We start from the raw sequence: 8,839 nt of genomic DNA, 5'->3' as shown, positions 1-8,839 counted from the left end.
AAAAATGAGGGTGTTAACTGTAGATACTGCAAAAAAAATTTTTTTTTTTTTGGTTTTTGGGTCACACCCGGCATTGCTCAGGGGTTACTCCTGGCTGTCTGCTCAGAAATAGCTCCTGGCAGGCACGGGGGACCATATGGGACATCGGAATTCGAACCAACCACCTTTGGTCCTGGATCAGCCGTTTGCAAGGCAAACGCCGCTGTGCTATCTCTCCGGGCCCGATACTGCAGAAATTTAAAGAGTCAGAGATTTCTTAGAAAATCTTGATGCCACCAAAGTAGAAAACTTGGAAGAACTGGATTAATTTTTGTACTTCTACAACAAACCTGAACCAAGATGATCTGAAATACCTAAACAGACCAATCAAGGTTGAGAAAATTGAAAAGGTAATCAAATAATTCCCCAAAGCAAAAATCTCAAGACAGCTGGGTTCACTAGGAATTCTTTCAAACCTTTAAAGAGGACCTACTGACAGTCTTTTTCAGGATTAGAAATTTTAATTATAAAATCTTAGGCTTTTTAAAAAATTTAAATCAGAAATTAAAGAAATGGGAACACTCACAATGAATTTTTGGGAAGCTATATTCACCCTGATACCAAAAGAAGACAGACATCACAGAACAAAAGAGAATGTCAGGCCAATATCCTATTATAGATTTATTTTTTTAATAAAAAATATCTACTGAAAAGATAAATCTCACATTTTTTTTCTTGTAATCTTCTGAACTAATTTTTCTCTTTTCAAAACATGTTTTCTCTATTATTTACTACACATTATGGTGCTAGTTGGGATTCTTGGAAATTGTGACTAGAACCTGGTCTCAAGTAGGTCACATTTTGATTTAAAAATGACACTTGAGAAGACATCTATTCTCTGGTATCATAAAGTTCAAGATAAAGATAAGAACCAAATTCTGAGAGAACACTGAGTTTAGAATTTCCCAGAAAGTTAGTCTGCACATAGAAAAATTAGTCATAATGGAAAGTCTTATAAGCACTAGACAAGTGAAAAGAAAAGTTTACAAATTTTAGCCACACAGTAACCTATGTAAACTATGAAAGAGAAAAAAAAAATACCTTGGTTAGAAAATAGAGACTTGTGAATATTTGAAAAAAAATTGTTTGTCACAGATAACAAATGGCATTGTATACATAATTTAGACTTTATCCTATAGATTAAAGGACATACCAAAGTTTTTTAAAGGAAAAAACAATTATGAAGATAGATATTCTGGGTTATTCTCATAAAAGGCATCTATATGTTTTAGATTGTCCATTTCTCTTCTTGGTTCAAATAATCACGAATAATCTTGACTACTTTTCTACTGTTCTGAAAATTAGTCTTTTGAGGAATCTCCATGATGTGATGTTTCAGAAAAATATTTCATGAACTGATATTTTGTTTTGTTTTGTTTTGTTTTGGGGCCACACCCAGTGACACTCGGGGGTTACTCCTGGCTATGCACCAGAAATTGCCCTTGGCTTGGGGGACTATATGGGACAGTGGGAGATCGAACCGAGGTCTATCCTAGGTTAGCCATGTGCAAAGCAAACACCCTACCATTCGTGCCACCACTCTGGACCCATTAACTGATTTTTTTTTTGATGGTAGTAGTTATTAATGTTTAATGACAACTAAGAAATGAAAGAACCAAAGAAAGTTTGACTAGGATAACATCTCAACCTCTGTAAATGTTAAAGGCTGGAATTCTTCATTGAGAACAGAAGATAAATAACCATTGAAATTTCTATGTGTACATTTTTTAGTAATTAGAATCTGCTATCTTTATACCTTTCATTTTGTCTACTCTGTCACTCCCTCATTAAAGCAATTCAACAGGACTCTTATTCCCATTCTTGTCCTAATTTCTAGAAGGTTAGTTGACCAGTAGTTGGAATTAACTCATGAGTTTGCCTTAAAAACTACCAGTTTCTCAAATGATTCTCCTGATTGCATTGTATTAAGCAGGATAATCTTCTAAAGTTCTATGTAAAACCTAGAAGTAACATAAATCTTCTAATAGTGAAGGTAAGAAAAATTTATAGACCTTCCCAAAAAATTGCTGCAAATAATCCTTATAATTAAAATAAATACCATCTGCCATCTAAGGTTCTATTCTCCTTTGTTTTTGTCTTCCATTAGAAATATTAGAAAAATCTCTTCTTTATTTCCTTTCTCTAAAATGATTTCCATCTGTTGTGCTGTCAGTCTGTGTGGATTGGCTGTATGTATAAATAAAATTTTTCCATCAAATATTGCATATGTTCTTCTGCTTAAAATCTCTCAATGAGGGGCCAGAGGGATAGCATGGAGGTAAAGCATTTGCCTTGCATGCAGAAGGACGGTGCTTCAAATCCCGGCATCCCATAGCCTGCCAGGAAAAATTTCTGAGCATAGAGCCAGGAATTGGTTGCTGAGCTGTTGGGTGTGACCCAAAAACCAAAAGAAAAAAATCTCTCAATAAAAATATCTTGATGACATGTATATGCTAAAAAAAATTTCTAATAACATCCATGCTAATACAAATTTTTTTAGCTTAGGTGTGCTTTCCTAAAGCTCTGATAAAATTTATATAAAAACAATTATAAGAAGTGCTCCAGAGTTCTATGTACCTCCTTTTAGTGAAACTCTTGACCTAATTTTACAATATTCATTTTGGTTTAGGAAGCCTTCTATTTACTTTCCTCAAACCTTTGAACTATCATGTAGGGGCAAAACAATTAACAATTAATGAAACAATTTCACTTGCCTTTAAGTAAGTGTTTTTTTCTATTTCATTCTGCATAGTGTGTGAATGTGACAAATCCCCAGAATTAGAATAACTTGACCAGTTTTAGAGGTGAACTTGTCAGGCCACCAGCTGGGTGGAAGAAGAAACATACTTTGGTTGTATATTTGCACTTAACGTAGAGAACAGTGATGAACACTAACCAACATCATTTCTAATTACTGCTGCGATTAGTATCAAAGAATTGGATCCCAAGAGGTTTGCTTTACTGGAAAAAAATACAGTGCCATATGTTGCAATATTTTTTGTACAGTTCTCATATGTTATCAAGCATTTTTCTGTTAACAGCAATTGTCCAATCAAATTTTCCTTTATTTGCTGTACATATCTAAATGAGTATTTCCAATAGCTCAGAATTGACTTTTTTGGAAAATAAATCGCAAATTTATTTTAAAAAACTCTATTCTCATTTTAGTATTGCATAAATACAATAAATTGAATGATCAAGAAGAAGGTAAGGGAGAGTTTGGTAGAGGCCTCCAGGCATTTCTAAAATAGATTCTGATTTTTGTCATTATTTCAGTAATTAATTAATTCAGTAGTTAATACAGTTTAATTCAATGAAAAATATTTTCTACTAAATAATGCATTTCACATAGTTCTTTATGTTCAAATATGAGTAACTAAGGTTTCTTTAACACAAAACAACATCAATTAGCAAAAATCAAACAGTATTGGAAAGTAGGTCTTTAATAATTGTTTTATAGATTTATTGTACTTTTTAATAATAGGCTGTCTGTATAAAACATATTGTAGTTATTTCAGTACATTTTTAGTAAAATTTTTATTTTATTTAAAATTAATAGAATTTGTGGCTGGAGAGATAGCATAGTGGTAGGAAGTTTGCCTTGCACGCAGCAATCCAGGACAGATCTTGATCCGATCCTCAGCGTCCCATATGGTACCCCAAGCCAGGAGTGATTTCTGAGCACATAGCCAGGAGTAACCCCTGAGCATCCCCAGGTGTGGCCAAATAAAACCAACAATAACAAAAACAAATTTTATTATTTTTATCGCACTTATGTCTCTGAAATCTGCTTGAACATTTCAGCTTATTGGAAGGAGAGCTGGGAAGTTACCTCTATCCTTTAACCAAAAACAAACTGTAAATTTATGACTTTTCTTGATCCCAATAGAGGTCTGAATATCAGGGATGTATGTTACTTTGAAATTTGATAAGATAGGTTAAATTAGACTTTGGAGCTATAATTTGCTTATTGAAAGCAAAATCCACTGGAGCAAAAAAGTTGCTCTAGTGAGAGTGAAAAACTAACTAATTGTCTTAGGGGAGTTCTACTTCTCCATTTTCATGGGTCTTATTGTTTTTAATCTCCACCCCGTTTTCATACTGAATCTCTAAATAGATCTCCTCATTGGAGTGCAGGCTGGATTAACAATTGTAAAATATGTTCAGTGTTCTAAATAACAATGTTCTATTTTCCAAAAAATATCAGATCCCCAAATTACATTTTTCTATTCCAAACCATTCCTCTAATCTGCTCACACAGTTTACTCCTAACTACTCAGATAAATAGATCTAAATAGCACATGACAATCAAGCCCAGAGACATGTTCAGTGGATATTTATTTTTAAAATCATAGAACTCGTAATTTCTACATCATACCACAATATCAATGATGAAACAACTGACTTTCTCTAAAATAAAGTGTTTTGGAAAGACCAAGGTCAATGGAAAAAAACAAAAACAAGGACATAAGAATTAAAAGCCTTGGAAAACTATAGCTATATGAACATAAAATCTCACATTTCACCTATTTGCCTCAATTCTTATATATTTGATATTTATTTTTTATTTTTTAATCAAAAAATGCTAGAAAGCAGTATAATTCAAGAGTCAAAGTTAACACCAGAGCTAGTCTTAAATAGGTGTTGGAATTACCAAATAAGGAATTTAATAGATGTATAATGAACATATTAAGAACTCTAAAAGTGGGGACCAGAGTGATAGTACAGTAGATGGGGTGTTTACCTTGTATACAACCTACCCAGACCCCACAAGCACCTCCAGAAATAATTGCTGCATGCATAGCCAAGAATAACACCTGAGCATTACCATGTATGCCCTAGAAGTTGTAAATAAATAAATAAAATAAAATAAAATTTCTAACAATACAGTTAGAATAAAGAAATACAAAAGAGAATGTAAGCAGAGAAAGTGGAGCTCTTAGAAATATACTGAAATATATCAAAATACTGAAACAGAAAAATCCCTTTGAGAAACAGATCAGTTGATTGAATGAGTTGAAGATACGGCAAACACATATAAAAATATTTAAACTCAGAAAATTCAAAATAAAACCAATTATCAGATGATGATAAAATAATTGAAACTCTGAGAAAACAAAGCAATCCTAAATGAAGTAAAATTGAGAGAACTGAGAGTAGAAATTGATAATTCTACTGTAATAGCTAGAGATTTCAGTGACACACTTTAAGTAATTGCCAGGTTAAACGTGTGGAAAATCTGTATAGAGAGACTTGACCTCAACAGAACTATTGATCAATTTGACACTTAATGGAAAGAATACTCCATATAACAGCAGTTAGATTCACTTTCTTTTCAAGTTCGCAAGAAACTGATACTGAGGTAGACCATAATTTGGAACCTCAAACTTTTTTTCAAATTCAATATAATAAAATAAATGTTTTTATACCATAGTGAAATTAAACTAGAAACAAAAATAAACAATAATCAGTCATGAGAATGAAGTATAATAGGAATTCTCTAATACATAGCAATAAAACAAACTAGCTATAGTCTTATTCAAAAAATTACAAGACTTGAAAATGAAGTATATCCTATTTTTTGATATAGCAATAACACTCCTATGTATTTGCTTAGCTAATTTTAAAAGTTATGACAAGTAAGTTTATGAAAATTTTACTCACAATCACCAAAACATGTCATTTAATAAATGAATGGACTGCAGGGTCTCATATTCACAGATGTGGGAGACTGAGACTAGAAGTAAACTACAGAACTCAGGCAGAGTCAACTTACCCGCCAAAAGAAATAGAATATTGGTCCCCCACATACAGGCCAGAGACAATGCATAGACGCATGGCCTACCAATTAGGCGGTAGTTTACTGTGGTTCCAAAATAATCACACACTCATAACTTCTCCTGAGACACCCTTCTTGCTGTGTGAAAGACTGACCAAGACATAGGGTTGAGTCACCTTAAGACTTCAGCACAAAATGCACCATGTCTAGTGGGTGAAGTTGGCAATCCTGTAGACCTAATTATCAGTTAACAATTTAAATAATCTCTCTGAAATGAAGTTCAGAGTAGAAATGCTTAGGATGTTCAACAAGCTCAACAAATAAAAAAACAAAAACCAAAGAAACATTGTCAATAAAACAGAGGAGGACATGAGAGCAGAAATGAGGACAATACAAACTGAAATGTCAGAACTTTAAAACTTGTAGGCAAAATGGAAAATGTATTGAAAAGCCTCCCCAGTAAAGGAACAGTCTGAGGATTAAATCAGTAAACTCAAGATGAAGCACAAAATGCCTCCAGACAACAGAAGACACAGAACCTCAAAATAAACAACAGATTCTAAGAGAACTTTGGGATAAATTCAGCAGAAACAAAATAAGACTAATTAGGGTCACAAAAGGCCAGGAAGAAAATCCCTATGAAGATGTAACAAAGACATCATTGATGAAATTTTTTCAAAGGTAGAGAACACATATGCTCACATTCAGGATGCCTATAGAGTGGGAGTTAAAAGAGACCCAAATAAAAACACTCCAAAGCAAGTCTTAATCACAATGATGAAAACAATAGTTAGAGATATAATACCCAAAGCAGCAAGATTAAAAAGGAAATTACAGGGGCTGGAGAGATAACACAGCTGTAGGGCATTTGCCTTGCCCATGCCTGCCCCAGGATGGATTTGATTTCCGCCATCCCATATGGAACCCCAAGCCTGCCAGGAGAGATATTTGAGGGCAAAGCCTGGAGTATCCTCTGAGGGCCTCCAGGTGTGGCCCAACCCCCTTGCCCCCGACAATAGGAAATTACATACAAAGGAGTATCCTTAAGATGTACAGCAAATTTACCAAGGGGAACAATCAGCCACAAGACAGTGAAGGGATTTAGAGGAAAAAACTCATTAAAATGAATGGCTCAACAAGAATTTACATAGCCAGACTTGAATTGACATTTAAAGGAATAATAATATACAACTTCATAGGTAAGTAACAACTCAGAAACTTCATAACTCAAAACCACTGCTAAGAAAACAAAGGGGCTACTTTATTTTTATTTATTTTTGTTTTGTTTTGTTTTGGGTCACACCGGCAGTGTTCAGGGGTTACTCCTGGCTCTATACTCAGAAATTGCTTCTGGCAGGCACAGGGGACCATATGGGATGTCGGGATTTAAACCACCGTCCTTCTGCATGCAAGGCAAGTGCCATACCTCCATGCTATCTCTCCATCCCCAAAGGGGCTACTTTAAAACAAGATAAACCTTACAAATACACCAAATATCTATAGAAAGATGGCACAAAACTCCAGGACAATAGTCTGTTCAATGTCAGTATGTTTTCCTAAAAGCAAAAACATAGGCACAGATTATTTCACTAGTAAATTCTTTATAACCTATAAAAAGTATCTACTGCCAATTGTTTTCTTTTTTCTTTTTTTTTTTTTTTTTAAATATGGAACGCTTCACGAATTTGCGTGTCATCCTTGCGCAGGGGCCATGCTAATCTTCTCTGTATCGTTCCAATTTTAGTATATGTGCTGCCGAAGCGAGCACTGTTTTCTTTTTTCTTTAATAATATATTTATTTAAGCACCATGATTACAAACATGTTTATATTTGGGTTTCAGTCATTAAAAAGAATTTGCCCCTTTGCCAGTGTAACATCCCTTTACCAGTGCAACACTTCCACCACCAATTCCTCCATATAACTCCTCTTCACACACCCCGCCTGTAATATTTCTATTTCTCTCACTCACTACCATTGTCATGATAGTTGTTAATGTGTCTATTTCTCTAACTGCAATCACCACTTTGTGGTAAGCTTCATATCTTGGGCCGGTCCTTCCAGCCCTCATCTCTTTTGTCTCTGGGCATTGTTACAAGGATGTCTTTTATTTTTCTTAAATCCCAATGATGAGTGAGACTATTCTGTGTTTATCTCTCTCCTTCTGACTTATTTCACTCAGCATAATAGTTTCCATGTCGATCCATGTATAGAAAAATTTTATGACTTTATTTTTCCTGATGAGGTGTGTTCTGTCTTTATCGCTTCATATAGATTCAGTAGCTTATTATCAGTTTGTCGTGTTGTCTTTTTTGTCCCCACTCTGCCTGAAAGAAAAAGTAGGTCAATTATTATGTTTATAAAAAAACTTTAAATTTACTTTCAATTTGTCAAAAATTTATCAAACATTTGCCAAATTGTTATTTGTCACATGTCAAATTGTTATTTGTCAAACATAACAAATATAGAAAATAAAAGTGATTATATGACTATTTTGAAGTATGTAATATAAAGTTGAAAATTTCAACTTTTATCAAGCAGCCATATAATTTGCTTGCTTAGCCCTCTACTATAGTATTTTAAAGGCAGAACAAAATCTGTTCAATTGTGTCTTCCAGTTGTATCAAAAGACAGCATAAGATTGGAACAAACACCTTGGTGCCCAGTAGGTTTTTTTTTTTTTTTTTGATCCAGGAAGTTTATTGAAAATGTAGCAGAGAAAAAGAATCAATCCCTTTGTCTGAATATAAACCTACGCTAAGGCTAAAAGGCATATCTCAAACTAAAATAGATTATATCAACAAAATAAAAATGAAATTTTGGATTCATGAGTGATTGAGTAGATTGAAATAAAACAGAAAACTATGAAAACTAACCATTAAAAAATAGGCTGCATATGAATGTACACTGGGCTGGGTGCAAGACAGAAATGAACTTTGGATAGTAGATAACAGCAGTGCCAAATAAATGTATTAGATTTAACTCCGACTGGGATGGATGCTAAACAAGAATTTTTACATGGA

At 33.8% G+C, this 8,839-nt stretch overlaps 1 non-coding gene across 1 annotated transcript; it reads right to left on the bottom strand.

Annotated features, from left to right (window-relative positions):
* Window positions 1-7,479: 7,479 nt before the first annotated feature.
* On the bottom strand, window positions 7,480-7,586 carry LOC125997639 (U6 spliceosomal RNA). Its single transcript, XR_007491679.1, has one exon. It is a non-coding gene; the product is annotated as a U6 spliceosomal RNA (small nuclear RNA).
* Window positions 7,587-8,839: the final 1,253 nt, after the last annotated feature.

Source organism: Suncus etruscus, chromosome 19, assembly GCF_024139225.1.
Source record: "Suncus etruscus isolate mSunEtr1 chromosome 19, mSunEtr1.pri.cur, whole genome shotgun sequence".
NCBI classification, from domain to species: Eukaryota; Metazoa; Chordata; class Mammalia; order Eulipotyphla; family Soricidae; genus Suncus; species Suncus etruscus.
The sequence above is the reverse complement of the archived record's forward strand: the minus strand, read 5'-3'. Positions and strand labels throughout refer to the sequence as shown.